This window comes from Protopterus annectens, chromosome 2.part0 (genome assembly GCF_019279795.1).
Source record: "Protopterus annectens isolate FY-2018-M chromosome 2.part0, PAN1.0, whole genome shotgun sequence".
Lineage (NCBI taxonomy): Eukaryota > Metazoa > Chordata > Ceratodontiformes > Protopteridae > Protopterus > Protopterus annectens.
In genome coordinates this window covers 1,173,494,959-1,173,512,916 of record NC_056728.1, presented here as the reverse complement: position 1 = coordinate 1,173,512,916, position 17,958 = coordinate 1,173,494,959, and positions in this window count along the sequence as shown.

Below are 17,958 nucleotides of genomic sequence, written 5' to 3'. Positions count from 1 at the left end.
TGCAACCTGATATAGTTTCTTTGTGCCACCTACTGAGTCACTTTCCAGAAGCTAGTAGAGTCCCACTGATGCCGTTCTTTGCTATTGCAACTCCTTTCTTATCTTCTTGTTAGCCAACCTGTATTCCTTCCTAGCCTGGTCAGTCTTTTCTGTCTCACTTTTTCCTGCATTCCTTCTTTCTTTTGATGACTTCCTAGACTTCTGCATTCCACCACCAGCTTTCCTTATGTAGCATACTTCCATAACTATCTTAGCCACATAGCTGTTCGGTAGTCCTCACACGTGTTTTGAGGCTCTGACATTCTTCTTCAACTCCACCTATTTCCTCCTCTTCTTGGGATGCTAGAGTGCTGAGTAATTCCTTGAACTGTTGTACTTTCTCTCCAGTCAGTTTATTTATTTATTTATTTACATTTGTTTTTTTTTTACCGAGAAAGTCTGACTGGGCCAGAAGCCCATTTTCAGCAGAGGCCCGGGGAGAAGAGCTCCACAGAAATATAAGCAATATACAATAATTAAATAGTACAATAGTATACATACAGTAAGATGCAGAATACACATCGTCTAGTTAGTCTATACAAAGTAGTATTTAATACAGTTTTCTAGTAGATACAGGTTCAAAAAGAAAAACACTAGCATTACAGTGAAGATCACTGTGAGAGAAAAAAAATAAAGTTAGTAGTGTGTACCTATTAGATAATAGTTATGACCAAATGAGATTTCCTTTATATATATATTTATTTTTGAGTAGTAATAAACACTGAAGAGAGTGAGAAAATGAGGCAAGGAGTGGACAGTGTGTTGAGAGAGTTATAGATATCTTGTCAGTCTGGTTTGACACAGGAGCAATGCCAGTTCTTGGATATATGTTCAAATAGTAGTTTAAAACTGGTAGATGCAGGTGTGTTTTGGAGGGTGTGGGGCAGAGAGTTCCACTATTTGGCTATTTGATTTGAGAATAGGGCTACACCGTGGGTGTTGTTAGCTTTGTTTACTGTGAGAATGTTTCTGTCTGCAGATCTTAGACTTCGTGGGCATGAATAGGGAACAAGTTCCTTGAGGGATGGGCAACTGTCAGGGTGGAAGATGATATTGTGTGTGAATTTAATTTTTTAGAGACAAAGAAGGTTAGGTAGCTCAAGCCAATTTATTTTATGCAGAGCAATACAATGGTGGGTTTGGTGGGGAAGGTTGGCTGCGAAACGGGCTATTTTGTTGTAGCAAGTTTCCAATTTGGTTAAGTCTGATTTTTTTAAGTTGGTAAATTGGGGGAAAGCATACAGGAGTGTAGAGAGGAGGAAGGTTCTGGATATGGCTAGTCTGGTATTGTCAGTGAGGAATGGTTTGCTTCTGTACAGTGAGCTACGTTTGATGTGAACTTTCTTTAATTGTGGTGGCTATGTGTTGGTCAAATCTGAGTTTGTAGTCAATTGTCACTCCAGGGAGTTTTGTACACTCAACTGGTTGAATGACTGTGTTGTTTGCTGACAGAATGATGAGACAATTGGTGCTCAGTGATTGTCTGCTACTGGTAAATAGCATTAACTGTTTCTTTTTGGGGTTGAGGATTAGTTGAGATTTACTTGGATATGTTTCTATATCATTAAAAGCTTGTTGGGATACTATTTGGAGGTCTGGTAAGGTATCTGCTGAGCAGATTAAAGTTGAATCATCCACATACTGAACTACTTTAGTGTGTGTTGTTAATAAGGCTAGATCATTAGAGAAGATGGTGAAAAGAAGGGGTCCTAGTATGGACCCTTGGGGGACTCCAACCGAGACAGGCAGAAGTGGTGAGAATCAGCCTGATCCATGTTTACCTTAGAGCCTTCTCTGACCACTTCTTGCAGCTGACTGTGGCAAACAGTAGTTTATGCTGTGGGCTGACCATTTCACTGGTGATGACTTTGCAGTTGCTGATTCTACCCCAGTGCCCTTTCTTTACTAGGAGGAAGTCTACCTGAGTTGCATGTTGGCCACTCTTGTATGTGATCTTGTGACTGTCTCTCTTTCTGAATCATGTGTTGGCTACTATCAAGCCATTTGCCAGACAGAAGTCTAGAATGGCCTCTCCTTTATTCTTGTTGCCCTACCCATGTATGTACCCAGGCAGTCCTCATATCCTGTTATGTCTGTCCTGATATGTGCATTGAAGTCACCCACTATCAACACCAATTCATATTATCCTGCTTTATCTAGTAGGTCCTGCAACTGCTATCTGAATGCACTATGTTCTTCTCAATCACAACTCTCCTGAGCAGCATAGGCTGAGATTATGAATACTGTCCTGTTATTACACTGCAGTGTGATTGCCATGACTCTGTCACTACTTCTGATGATATTCCTCACTGACTTCTGAAGTCTCTCTCTCTCTCTCTCTCTCTCTTGCACTGCCATTCTATATTGTCTCTTGGATACATAAGATGTCCAGTCTCCTCCGTATCATCATTTCATCCACTTCCAAGCTGCATCCTATCAGTGAACCTACATTAAGTGTATCGATTCTCAGTTCATGTTTGGCAGGATGATTAGTTCTATGTCTAGCTTTTGCTCAACAGACCTATCCCAGGTAACTCAGGCTGAGCATCTAGACACCGGCCAGTAGCTTATTGACCCAGAGCTGCTGGGCTTTATGGTGGGCTCACACTGGCCAATAGGGATGCATACACCCCTCCCACCATTAGAATTGGTCCCTGGCATAGGTTGGATTAGGCAGGGTCCTCAACCCACTTATTACCGGTAAATACCCATACCCATACCCATTTGGTGACATTAGTCAATGTGACCAAATCACCTATAGCCATATTTTACACTGTCAAGTGGCTAGCCCTACCACAGAGTGCAGTCTGTGATCTGTGTTCTCCTACTTTGAGGATACTTTGCACCACAGTAGATACCCAAAGTGGTAGATCTGTACAACTCTTCTCCCTGTAGGGCACCATATAGAATCTGTGCTGCTGCCTACAGCTCCATTTATTGGTGAGTTTGAGATGGAAACACTCAACATGTTTTTCGGAGGTGGGAGGAACCGTTAAGTGTAGCAATTCTCAGTTTATAAGAAAAAGTCATATTATAATTTATTACAGCTTATGTTACATATATTAGCATAGATTCTGCTTAGGTAATTTATGCCGCCATACTGTAACAGCCATAGGTCTGTTTCAAAGGACATATCCCAGCTGTTGTTCATGCTTTTTCACATTGCCACTTGTGCTCTAGGCTTGGATTATGGGACTGAAGTGTTATTATTGGCTGAGTGGCACATGGTAGCCTTGATTCCAAAATAGGACAATGATACCATTAGCAATTAATTGTTACAAGGAATGGATTCTACAAAATTCCATAAGCACAGTACTACTTACTGGTAACCTGCAACCTAAAAACTCTGTGGGGGTGTTATTTATAGTTGCTTTGTAGTTTTCAATGTTTTGAGATTCGATGTTATGAGTTTTAGATGTTCTGAAGTTTACATGTTATGGTCTTGATGTTTTGAGTTTAGATGTTATGAAGAGTAGATGTTTTGATAGGTAACCAATGAAAACACCCCATGTCTTTTAAAGTGTAGGGTGTAACAGTCACCCCATAAGTATTGCTTAGATACCAGACTCCCAAGAAACTTCCCTAGCACTTTTCAGTCTGTTTATGAGTATATGTTACTGAATGTTACCTGAATGAGGAATATTGTTGTATACAGTAAGTACATAAAACTGATGCACTCACTCAGCATTTAGATGAGTACAGTTACCCATCATTGTCATAACAGCTAGAAAATGATTTCTTTGGCATTTTTATGATACCTTGCTGGACTACATGGTTGGTGTGAGTTGAACAACATGGTTCTTACCTGTGATACAAGCTATATCATGCTTTATACCACATCTTCAGCCCAATGACAACTATCAGTAGAAACACAATCTTAGAGTGGGTCAGTAAAGCCCTACTTTTTCTCCCTTTCTTCTATGCATCAGTGCAGGGCATGCTTCTATTCTGTATTACAGCACCATGACAGAGGTGCTCCTAACATCCCTTGCTTTTTGCTGACTGAATATTTAACAGCATATGCCTGATGCACATTCTCTCCCTTGGCTCCATGGATATCATATAGTTTTGCCTAGTAATGTTTTCACTGTACAACACAGTGTTCCCATGCTGTTTGAACTTTATATAACAATCAAGACTAATTCACCTTAAAACTAAAGCTAGCAGTTTGTATATGGTACAGAAGGATGTCCAGTGTTGTCTATGTATTAGTGTTACTGGGGCTGGCAATAATGCCATGATTAGAGAAACAGATTCTGAATACATGCTCACATCCAACACACCAATGTTTTAGTCCTGCATCCTCCACTTATGTACCGTATTACCACAATTAAGCCAATATGTATATTATACCCACATGTGGAGCAATATTATTCACAAGCAGCTGATCTGTACATCTGAAATGTATTACCATTACGAGTCACTGCATTGTGAAAATAGTGTGAAAGTCATTTTGTCAAAATGAATTTCATCAAATGTAGTTTTCATTCAAAGTTCAAAGCCTAAAAGATACATTCAGTGATATCTGAATGTTGCTAAAATGGTGTTGATTGTGTATGTCAAATCTCCTCATATCTCTCTTCAGGAACTCAGAGAAAAAAAAGAGAGTGACCAGCAACTGCTCTGCTGTATTCATCTGTGCAATCCAAGGAATCCGCTGCTTTCTGATAACTATAAGTACAATTTATGCTGCGTTTTGCACTTTTCATAGGTTCATAGGTAGGTACTAGGCTATCGACCCAAGGGCCTAAGTAAGCCTAGCCAACAAGGTTCCCTGACTTACGCCACCCAAGAAAGATAATTTCCTGTGTCCCTGTCGAGCAGAGCCACTGAAGTGATCCCCAGGGTATATTTCCTATTTTCCATCCACTCATAAAGATTTTTCTTTTAGAGTGCTAATGAGGAACTTTGCATGACATAGATGGGTAGCTTGTTTCAGAGTACAGGAAGTCTCTGGGAGTGGAATCTACCCCTCCAGCATATACTGTTTATTGTGGTGACAAGGTTTAGGTCCCTGGAGCATGTAGCTCGGAGGGAGTGGGATTTCTTAAGGTGTAGCATGTCCAACAGCTCTGGGTTTAACATAGCTTTATATGTTAGGCTGAGATCTCCTCGGAGTAGGCGATATGCTACAGAGTAAAGCTGGTGTTTTTTGAGATGGTCAGTGTAGGGCATCTGTTTGAGACTAGTAATCCTCTTTGTGAGGTACTTATGTGGCACTTCCAGCTGCTGCAGATGTCTTGTGAGATACATTCCAAAAGCAGCGTTGTACTCTATAATGGGTCTAATGAGTGCCAAGTAGAGGGGAACAATGACCTCTTTTTTTCCTGAATGAGAACCCTTTTGTGATGAGGTGTGCCACATAGAAGGATTTCCTGACTACTGTGGTGATGTGATTATCAAAGGAGAGACTACTGTCCACCTGGGTCCCAAGGTCTCTTATTACACATTCGGCATTAAGTACACTGCCGTTTATGTGGTAGTTCATGGGTACAGAGTTTTTACCAAAGGGGATGACAATGCACTTTTTGGCACTGAGCTTGAGGCCATGATTCTGACACCAGGCATCTGTCTCAGTGAGGCCCTTCTGTAGGATGTCCACATCATTTGGGGACTCAGCTATGGCTCCTAGTTTGCAGTCATCTGTGAACTTCGTTAGCCAGAGGCCTTCTGTGTTAGCCTGTACTTCAGAGAAGTAGATACCAAACAGGACAGGTCCCAGGACTGAACCCTGTGGTACTCCACTTGTCACTGGTTTGAAGTCAGATTTGGAGTCTGCAACTTTTACAGTGTGGATTCTGTCAGTGAGCCAGTTGGCAACCCATCTTGTGATGTAGGGATTTATACCTAGTTTAGTGAGTTTAGCTATAATTCCAGAATGAGGGATGGTATCAAAAGCCTTGGCAAGGTCAAGATAGGCTGTGTGAACCCCCTTACCCTCGTCTATGGCTTTGGTGACTGCCTCAAAGAAGTCTATCATGTTCAGAAGGCATGATCTGCCTTTCACAAACATTTACATTATATTTTTGCTATACTGCTGATTTTTTTTAAACTGTTCTTGCTGATGTGTTGCACTTTTTGTCTGCTGTAATATAGACTAGATTCAGACCTGCTGAATCTGGCTCTGTTTGTTTAAACTGAGCTCTAAACCAGGCTATCTTTTGTTGGAGATGGGCCCCCTGCACTCTTGTGGCAGGAGAGTGCAGTTAGGACTCATCTGATTGAAAGTTTCTGGCACAGGGCTCAGTTTTGAGCTTTTATATTAGTTAAATTGTTAAATTCATTCTGCTCACTGTTGCTACATAAGCCACGCATTTGCATGGGTTCCCCCTTGTTTTAACACAGCTCCACAGAGTTGGGCAACCAGCTGCTGCTCTGCTGTAGTCATCTGTTTACACATAGCACACCTCTGTGCACCATCACACACTGCTGTGCAGTGGGGGTAACCATTGGCAGTTATAGAAGCAAAAACTTCAGCAGATAAATTTTCCCTTAGTAGTTGCCTGTGATCCTGCTGAGAGGTCCTTAAATTGCACTTAGCTGTTCAGAGAGCACCTCAGCTGCACTTTTGCCCCTTAAACAGTCCCAAAACTACCAAATCTACAATAGTCTCATACCATTTAGATAACTCCTGCTAGTATAGACCCTTTAGAGAGCAACAAACAAGGCACGCACGCAAGACAGTTGGTGCTCGGTCCAAACCACAACTATGAACCAGAAAGAAGGGACCAGCACTCAATGGTAGCAGTAAAATATATATTTAATTAGATTGTAACAACAATCTAATGTAAAATGCACATACCGGTTTCGGCCAACAATGCCTTTCTCAATGTGTCTTTATCCAAACATTTTAATTACAGCCCATAATGCGTTCAGCTACCAATTTATACTGTCATCTTAAAGTGGTATGTTCCACATTCATTCTATAATACTGACAGTTTAGCTAAACACATAGACACCATGTTTTGCAAATGAATTCACTAAAATGAACCTGTTATCTACAACAAAATATGTAACTTCAATGTGATGTAACTGTAATTTATACATATTTATATAGTGAAATCCATTTGTAACAGCAATATTAAACCAGATATGAGTAATGTGAAAATTGTTTGCAATATTCAACCTATTTTAATTTTTAGGGTACATCTGCAGAATAACAAATTGTATATCCAATGTTATATGTGAAAAAATGCAAGAAATTAAAGGAATAGTAATAGATACTAACAATGATGGTGTTGTTATATCTTAGATAAGATATCACAATTAAATCAATATCATACCACTGTGAATATCACATTTTATACCATTTATCCTTCACATACATGATATTCATTAAGTCCGGGTTTAAAACGGGCCCCAAGTGTAGTGATCCATCTTTCTTCCATATTGTTTAGTTTTTTGTGCCAACCCATTTTAAAATTCCTATGTGATTGTATTCTGTCTATGATAGTGAACTGAAATGAAGCTGTAGTGTGTTGTCTGGTGTGTTTGTATAGGGCGTTGGTTATGCGCCTTTCCGAATGGCGCTTAAGTGTTCACTAATTCTGATCCTCATAGGCCTAGAAGTCTGGCCTACATAAAAAGCAGAGCAAGAACATTGTGCCAAGTATGTCACCCAGTCCGAACTACAGTTTCCAAATGTTTTGATGTTAAAAATTTTTGGTGTATTTTTGCTGGTAAATTCTTTTGTTTTGCAAATATGTTGACATAAACTGCAGTGTCCACATGGATAACAGCCAACCAATGTGTCTCCAAATAATGTGGTTTGGTGTTGTATACCAGGAAGGCGGCGTTTGTAATGTGCAAAATTGGACTGTGTATTGCGTCCTCTGCGATAGGAAAATAGACAATTTTCTGGAAGAATATCCCTGAGAAAAGAATTGGACTGTAAGGTTCCCCAATGTTTTTCAACAATTTTTCTAAACCATTTGGTGTTATTACCATATGTAGTGATCAACCTGATTGGTTGTTTGGCGGACTGAAGCCCTTCTGTGGATTTATTGTATTGAAGTAAATCCTCACGTCTTTTTTTATCAATTTGTGTTACCGTGTTGTTTAGTCGGTTGATATTATATCCTCTGTCTGTAAATCTTGTAGTTAATTCACCAGTTTTATTATGATATTCCATATCGGATGAACAAATCCTTTTAAGCCGTATGTATTGTGAATAGTGTTATATTGCGGAAACTTTCGGTGTATTGTTGTTGACAAAGTGTGATCTTCCAATCTATTAATTAATACATCCAAAAACACTATTTCCTTATATCCAATGTTAATGGTAAATTCTATGTCCCATGGGTTGTTGTTAAGGTATTCCACGAATTTAGTAAGGACCTCTCGGCTGCCTCGCCACACCAACCAACAGTCATCTAAATATCTCCGCCATATATCCATATGTTCCAAAAAGATGTTTCGCTGGTTGTCATAAATAAGATGTAGTTCCAAATACCGCATAAAGAGATCAGCATAAATTGGGGCAAAGGAAGCCCCCATCGCTGTACCCTTAATTTGCCAAAATGGTATCCCTTCAAAGTAGAATATATTTTTTTGTAAAACAAATTTGGTGAGTTGGATAAGGAAATTGTTGAATCCAGTGGAATATAATTTTGCTTCCGTGAGCCAGTCTGTTACAGCTTGAATACCTGCAGAATGTGGTATGCTTGTGTATAGAGATGTTACATCTAACGTGCACAAAAGCCAATTTTCCTCCAGTTGAGAATCTTCAAGAATGTTTAGGAATTGTGTCGTGTCTTGAATTCGTGATCGTACCATGGACAATAGTGGTTTAAGATATTCTGTTAATAAAGGACAATGGTTCAGTTAAGGACCCATGACCAGACACTATAGGTCTACCCGGGGGGTTATTTAAATTTTTGTGTGTCTTTGGTATTAAATAAAGAAATTGAGGCATGGGTTCTGATACTTTTAGTTGGTTCGCCACCTGAGATGAGATGATTTCTTCTTCTTCCGCTAAATCCAGAAATGAATCTATTTCAGATTTAAAATTGGAAGTAGGATCTATTGCCATCTTGATGTAGAACCTGGAATCTGATAACTGTGTTATTGCCTCTGCCTTATATTTACTGTAATCCATGACAATTCCACCACCTTTGTCTGCATTGGTAATGACAATGTTTTTGTTTTGTTGTAATTGTATTAATGCTTCCCTTTCTTGTTTGTTTAAATTGTTACGTGCAGTTTCAAGGTTTTTTGAAAAGTGTAAATCCCTAGAAACACATTCCTTGAATGTCGATACATATTTATCCATTGGGGGCATGAAAGAGGATTTGCCAAATTTGAAACCTGTAGATCTTTGAGAGTTATTAGTGTCTGAAAAAAATAACTTAAGGTTAAGATTTCTACAAAAATTGTTAAGGTCTTCTACAAATGAATGTTCTGACACCGATGCTGTGGGTACAAAATTTAGTCCTTTATTGAGTACTTGGTATTGACATTCTGTTAATTCTACGGATGAGATATTCAAAACATTATTTATTGTGTTGTGACTTGTTTGAGTAATGTCTGTAAACTGGTGGGACCCCTGTCCTTGTTTATGTTTGTGCTTCCTGCCTGCTCTTCGTGTCTGTCCCCTAAAGGGATAAATTGTTTTCTTTTGGCCACTGGGGACGCCTGGTTGGAGGAAACATCTCCATCCGTAGTGGATGAATAATCATCTTCTGTGGTGACAACATTTCTATTATCTGTTTGTTTTTTTAATATAGATCTTGGTCGTTTTCTACCTCTGGAAAATTTTAATGTGGCATCATTAAATCTGACATTTTTTGCCGTGACAAAGGGTATACCTTGTTCATAATCACCTACGTCTCGATTGAATTTATGTAGCTTCCTTTTCTTTAAATCTGTTTCAATGTGCTCTAGTTCTTTGGATAGTTGTGTCAACTGGTCTGAATAATAAGTTGTAGAAGAAAAACTTTCAACCTCAGAACAAGTTTTATGTAGTTCAGGAGTAAGAGTCTCAATATTTCTTTCATAATACTTGATAAGGCAATCTATAAGTAACATTGATGCCTGATGTTGTGCCTTGGCCCAGTCTTGTCTTAGTTCTTCATCAATATTGGGAACTAAAGGTTGTAACTTAATGCGAAGCCCTCTGGGAGTTATATCCTTAATTTTGTAAGCTTTAAATGATTTCAAATGCCAAATATTGGTTCTAAAGGCCTTCATTTGGCGTTGTAACTTAGTAAATCCCTGTGTGCACTTATCCTTAGAATTGATATTGCTATCATTCATAGGTGTGTGGTCCAAATTGAGCCCAAAGACTTCTAGATTGTCCTTATCCGCAGTCAAACCTTTTAAGAGGTCATGTAAATCCATGGTTGCTATGATGGTGTTTAAACCCTTCTATAGATTAGATTAAATCTATATGGTTTTAAGTATAATTTTGGATATGCCCAAATGTATTTTTGTATTTGTACCATATATTGTCAAATTGTCTGACCCAATTATTATCAGATTATTTATTTTATTAGTTGTTGGTGCATAAAGCAACCTGCAGTTGGATACACTCAGTCCACCTAAACCTTAATGTATTTCAGATGTTTAGATCCTTACAATAAGTGAAGTAGTATTAATGTGATCTCATGATCAACCACCGTAAGGATCCCAAATTTTTATATAGTCTTTCACCTTCCCTTACAATTAGTGGAACCACCTTAAAAACAATAGTTGTGATCACAACTATTTGTAAAAATAGCCACCGTAAGGGTATGTTTAAATCTAATGTTATTTATTCACTTAAAATTTTTGATTAGGTTCTCTCACTTTCAAATAATATTGGGTTCAGGCCAATATAAACAATATGTTTGATGAACACCTCTCTGGTTTTGAAAAAAATCAAATTCAGATATATCCAAAACTAAGATCTCATTTGTTACCACAAATAAGTGTGAAATACCCACCTCTAAAGATAAATATTTGTTTCAAACAACATCACAGCAAACACTAACTATAAGCTATTCTAAATGGTGACCTATATATAGAACGCATTTGATATAGTTCTGTTCAGATTTGAACGCTCAGTATAATTTACAATGTCTAAAATATTTGGACCATGTTATAATTATAAAGAAAAAGTACTATTGGATATTGTTTCCATCAATATAAAGAATCTATAAGTTACAACCAACTTCCCAAAAAAGCTTCCTATTTTTCTTTTTACTGACAGTGCCACATAAATTCTGTGTATATTGTGTCATATATATTATAGTGATTTGGACTTGCCACAAGCTGTTACAAAATTATGATGGGGGGGTCACCTATATTATTGGGATATCATCCACCTTGTTTCTGTATTGATAAAAATATTCAATACTTAACTTTCTGCATGTGTTGAAAACTAATAATAATTGTGTTTGAGCCCTACCATGCAGTTATTATAGATGTTGGTGTAATAATCAAATGAATCCTAATGTTCAATCAAAATTGTTGACTATTCATTATATCAATGAATATCTGGACAGTGTAATTTAACAAATATTGTCAGACAGTGTCCATACATTAAACACAAAACTCAGTAAATCAATGTTCTTCCTGTAGATATATTCACGTATATTCCTGCCTTTTCCTGAACCTATGTAAGAATTAACCTTTTGTGTGAACACTTAGCTACTTGAACTTATATCCTAAATATATTATGTTGTTAGTCCTATATCAAAACAACTGCCTGGATGGTATTTTTTAAAAAAAGTCTTGGGTATTATACATAGATGCAATGTCAAAAACCAACACTCTAAGCATTAAGTTTAGTAAGTCTTAGCTGCAAATTTTTCAAGCACCCATGTTATGCATGGCATATTACATCGTTGTAAAGTTCTGTTAAAAAGACTATGTTGTTGACGTTATGCAAAAACACCAACAAATTCAAGTGTGAAATCCTTCTTGCAGCTAACTCAAAAACAGTTCCCTTAGTCCAAACCACGAACCGTTATACTCCACGCCAAAATTACAACTATTTAGTCCCTAAAAGAAGGGAGACAAAATGGCCGCTGATTACTGTTGGACGCCCCGTAGTTGTATTAAGTAAAAAGTAGTATAGCGAACCATCCTAAACACATGTTAATATCAACTTAATATATGAACACTTTGTCACTTGAGCTTGATCCTAAATTATGTAGATGTTAAATGTTAATATATCAAACTCGTGCCCAGACTATAGTTATTGCAATATTAAGTCTTGTACCAAGATACAATGTTAGAAAAATATATACAAAAACAAAACCATTAGTGCTTGTTATTCAGAGTTTAGAAAAGTAAAAGGTCTACAAAAAGTATATTGCATTCGTATAATGTTATACCTGACCTTTGGTAACCAGCAGAATAAAGTTTAGAACATTTACTGTAAATTTTCCGAACCCCTAGGTTGTGCATGACATATTCTGTCGTTCTGAGGTTCTAATATAACATTATAATATATTATTGTCATTATACAGAAACACAAACAAATTGAGATTTTAAAGTCATTCTTGCTTCTGGCACGAAAAAAAGGATTCCTTAGCCCCAGCCACGAACAATTATTCAAACAGCCCAAAATTGCATCCGGCGCTGGTTTCTGGTGGGCGCCCTCTGATGATATTCAGTACCCAGTAATGTTGCAAACCACAATTATATGTACACTGCTTCGTCAAATGTTAGAATGTCCGAGCATTTTGATAGTATTACAGTTTCTAATCCAAACGTGACGAAACTGAGCTTGTATTGGACCAAAAAATCGATGCACCACTTGTTTTACTGGCGTTTTAACCAACACATATATTTCGGCCCTACGTACCAATGTATGAAATGTGCGAAACGAACATTCATATATTAACACACGGACTTAAAGTCAGATATATCCTACCACAATCAAAGGAATCCGTTGATGTAACAAACGCGAACTCCACCTTACTACTGAAAATACAAATGTCTGAAAATCAATGCAGAAACCTTTTACTATAATCCACACTGGTTTAAAGTTGAAGTCCCAATCGAATCAGGTGTGCTCATCGCTGAAATAAATTAAGCAAAGCCACAATGTTTGGATACCAAAAAAGATGTTGTCCTGCTACCAGGCATCCCCAGCGTGAAAGAAACAGTCAGTCCAACAAACAAGGCACGCACGCAAGACAGTTGGTGCTCGGTCCAAACCACAACTATGAACCAGAAAGAAGGGACCAGCACTCAATGGTAGCAGTAAAATATATATTTAATTAGATTGTAACAACAATCTAATGTAAAATGCACATACCGGTTTCGGCCAACAATGCCTTTCTCAATGTGTCTTTATCCAAACATTTTAATTACAGCCCATAATGCATTCAGCTACCAGTTTATACTGTCATCTTAAAGTGGTATGTTCCACATTCATTCTATAATACTGACAGTTTAGCTAAACACATAGACACCATGTTTTGCAAATGAATTCACTAAAATGAACCTGTTATCTACAACAAAATATGTAACTTCAATGTGATGTAACTGTAATTTATACATATTTATATAGTGAAATCCATTTGTAACAGCAATATTAAACCAGATATGAGTAATGTGAAAATTTTTTGCAATATTCAACCTATTTTAATTTTTTAGGGTACATCTGCAGAATAACAAATTGTATATCCAATGTTATATGTGAAAAAATGCAAGAAATTAAAGGAATAGTAATAGATACTAACAATGATGGTGTTGTTATATCTTAGATAAGATATCACAATTAAATCAATATCATACCACTGTGAATATCACATTTTATACCATTTATCCTTCACATACATGATATTCATTAAGTCCGGGTTTAAAACGGGCCCCAAGTGTAGTGATCCATCTTTCTTCCATATTGTTTAGTTTTTTGTGCCAACCCATTTTAAAATTCCTATGTGATTGTATTCTGTCTATGATAGTGAACTGAAATGAAGCTGTAAGTTTCCAAATGTTTTGATGTTAAAAATTTTGGTGTATTTTTGCTGGTAAATTCTTTTGTTTTGCAAACATTTGGAAACTGTAGTTCGGACTGGGTGACATACTTGGCACAATGTTCTTGCTCTGCTTTTTATGTAGGCCAGACTTCTAGGCCTATGAGGATCAGAATTAGTGAACACTTAAGCGCCATTCGGAATAGGCGCATAACCAACGCCTTATACAAACACACCAGACAACACACTACAGCTTCATTTCAGTTCACTATCATAGACAGAATACAATCACATAGGATTTTTAAAATGGGTTGGCACAAAAAACTAAACAATATGGAAGAAAGATGGATCACTACACTTGGGGCCCGTTTTAAACCCGGACTTAATGAATATCATGTATGTGAAGGATAAATGGTATAAAATGTGATATTCACAGTGGTATGATATTGATTTAATTGTGATATCTTATCTAAGATATAACAACACCATCATTGTTAGTATCTATTACTATTCCTTTAATTTCTTGCATTTTTTCACATATAACATTGGATATACAATTTGTTATTCTGCAGATGTACCCTAAAAAATTAAAATAGGTTGAATATTGCAAATAATTTTCACATTACTCATATCTGGTTTAATATTGCTGTTACAAATGGATTTCACTATATAAATATGTATAAATTACAGTTACATCACATTGAAGTTACATATTTTGTTGTAGATAACAGGTTCATTTTAGTGAATTCATTTGCAAAACATGGTGTCTATGTGTTTAGCTAAACTGTCAGTATTATAGAATGAATGTGGAACATACCACTTTAAGATGACAGTATAAATTGGTAGCTGAATGCATTATGGGCTGTAATTAAAATGTTTGGATAAAGACACATTGAGAAAGGCATTGTTGGCCGAAACCGGTATGTGCATTTTACATTAGATTGTTGTTACAATCTAATTAAATATATATTTTACTGCTACCATTGAGTGCTGGTCCCTTCTTTCTGGTTCATAGTTGTGGTTTGGACCGAGCACCAACTGTCTTCGTATGCCTTGTTTGTTGGACTGACTGTTTCTTTCACGCTGGGGACGCCTGGTAGCAGGACAACATCTTTTTTGGTATCCAAACATTGTGGCTTTGCTTAATTTATTTCAGCGATGAGCACACCTGATTCGATTGGGACTTCAACTTTAAACCAGTGTGGATTATAGTAAAAGGTTTCTGCATTGATTTTCAGACATTTGTATTTTCAGTAGTAAGGTGGAGTTCGCGTTTGTTACATCAACGGATTCCTTTGATTGTGGTAGGATATATCTGACTTTAAGTCCGTGTGTTAATATATGAATGTTTGTTTCGCACATTTCATACATTGGTACGTAGGGCCGAAATATATGTGTTGGTTAAAACGCCAGTAAAACAAGTGGTGCATCGATTTTTTGGTCCAATACAAGCTCAGTTTCGTCACGTTTGGATTAGAAACTGTAATACTATCAAAATGCTCGGACATTCTAACATTTGATGAAGCAGTGTACATATAATTGTGGTTTGCAACATTACTGGGTACTGAATATCATCAGAGGGCGCCCACCAGAAACCAGCGACGGATGCAATTTTGGGCTGTTTGAATAATTGTTCGTGGCTGGGGCTAAGGAATCCTTTTTTTCGTGCCAGAAGCAAGAATGACTTTAAAATCTCAATTTGTTTGTGTTTCTGTATAATGACAATAATATATTATAATGTTATATTAGAACCTCAAAACGACAGAATATGTCATGCACAACCTAGGGGTTCGGAAAATTTACAGTAAATGTTCTAAACTTTATTCTGCTGGTTACCAAAGGTCAGGTATAACATTATACGAATGCAATATACTTTTTGTAGACCTTTTACTTTTCTAAACTCTGAATAACAAGCACTAATGGTTTTGTTTTTGTATATATTTTTCTAACATTGTATCTTGGTACAAGACTTAATATTGCAATAACTATAGTCTGGGCACGAGTTTGATATATTAACATTTAACATCTACATAATTTAGGATCAAGCTCAAGTGGCAAAGTGTTCATATATTTAGTTGATATTAACATGTGTTTAGGATGGTTCGCTATACTACTTTTTACTTAATACAACTACGGGGCGTCCAACAGTAATCAGCGGCCATTTTGTCTCCCTTCTTTTAGGGACTAAATAGTTGTAATTTTGGCATGGAGTATAACGGTTCGTGGTTTGGACTAAGGAAACTGTTTTTGAGTTAGCTGCAAGAAGGATTTCACACTTGAATTTGTTGGTGTTTTTGCATAACGTCAACAACATAGTCTTTTTAACAGAACTTTACAACGATGTAATATGCCATGCATAACATGGGTGCTTGAAAAATTTGCAGCTAAGACTTACTAAACTTAATGCTTAGAGTGTTGGTTTTTGACATTGCATCTATGTATAATACCCAAGACTTTTTTTAAAAAATACCATCCAGGCAGTTGTTTTGATATAGGACTAACAACATAATATATTTAGGATATAAGTTCAAGTAGCTAAGTGTTCACACAAAAGGTTAATTCTTACATAGGTTCAGGAAAAGGCAGGAATATACGTGAATATATCTACAGGAAGAACATTGATTTACTGAGTTTTGTGTTTAATGTATGGACACTGTCTGACAATATTTGTTAAATTACACTGTCCAGATATTCATTGATATAATGAATAGTCAACAATTTTGATTGAACATTAGGATTCATTTGATTATTACACCAACATCTATAATAACTGCATGGTAGGGCTCAAACACAATTATTATTAGTTTTCAACACATGCAGAAAGTTAAGTATTGAATATTTTTATCAATACAGAAACAAGGTGGATGATATCCCAATAATATAGGTGACCCCCCCATCATAATTTTGTAACATCTTGTGGCAAGTCCAAATCACTATAATATATATGACACAATATACACAGAATTTATGTGGCACTGTCAGTAAAAAAGAAAAATAGGAAGCTTTTTTGGGAAGTTGGTTGTAACTTATAGATTCTTTATATTGATGGAAACAATATCCAATAGTACTTTTTCTTTATAATTATAACATGGTCCAAATATTTTAGACATTGTAAATTATACTGAGCGTTCAAATCTGAACAGAACTATATCAAATGCGTTCTATATATAGGTCACCATTTAGAATAGCTTATAGTTAGTGTTTGCTGTGATGTTGTTTGAAACAAATATTTATCTTTAGAGGTGGGTATTTCACACTTATTTGTGGTAACAAATGAGATCTTAGTTTTGGATATATCTGAATTTGATTTTTTTCAAAACCAGAGAGGTGTTCATCACACATATTGTTTATATTGGCCTGAACCCAATATTATTTGGAAGTGAGAGAACCTAATCAAAAATTTTAAGTGAATAAATAACATTAGATTTAAACATACCCTTACGGTGGCTATTTTTACAAATAGTTGTGATCACAACTATTGTTTTTAAGGTGGTTCCACTAATTGTAAGGGAAGGTGAAAGACTATATAAAAATTTGGGATCCTTACGGTGGTTGATCACGAGATCACATTAATACTACTTCACTTATTGTAAGGATCTAAACATCTGAAATACATTAAGGTTTAGGTGGACTGAGTGTATCCAACTGCAGGTTGCTTTATGCACCAACAACTAATAAAATAAATAATCTGATAATAATTGGGTCAGACAATTTGACAATATATGGTACAAATACAAAAATACATTTGGGCATATCCAAAATTATACTTAAAACCATATAGATTTAATCTAATCTATAGAAGGGTTTAAACACCATCATAGCAACCATGGATTTACATGACCTCTTAAAAGGTTTGACTGCGGATAAGGACAATCTAGAAGTCTTTGGGCTCAATTTGGACCACACACCTATGAATGATAGCAATATCAATTCTAAGGATAAGTGCACACAGGGATTTACTAAGTTACAATGCCAAATGAAGGCCTTTAGAACCAATATTTGGCATTTG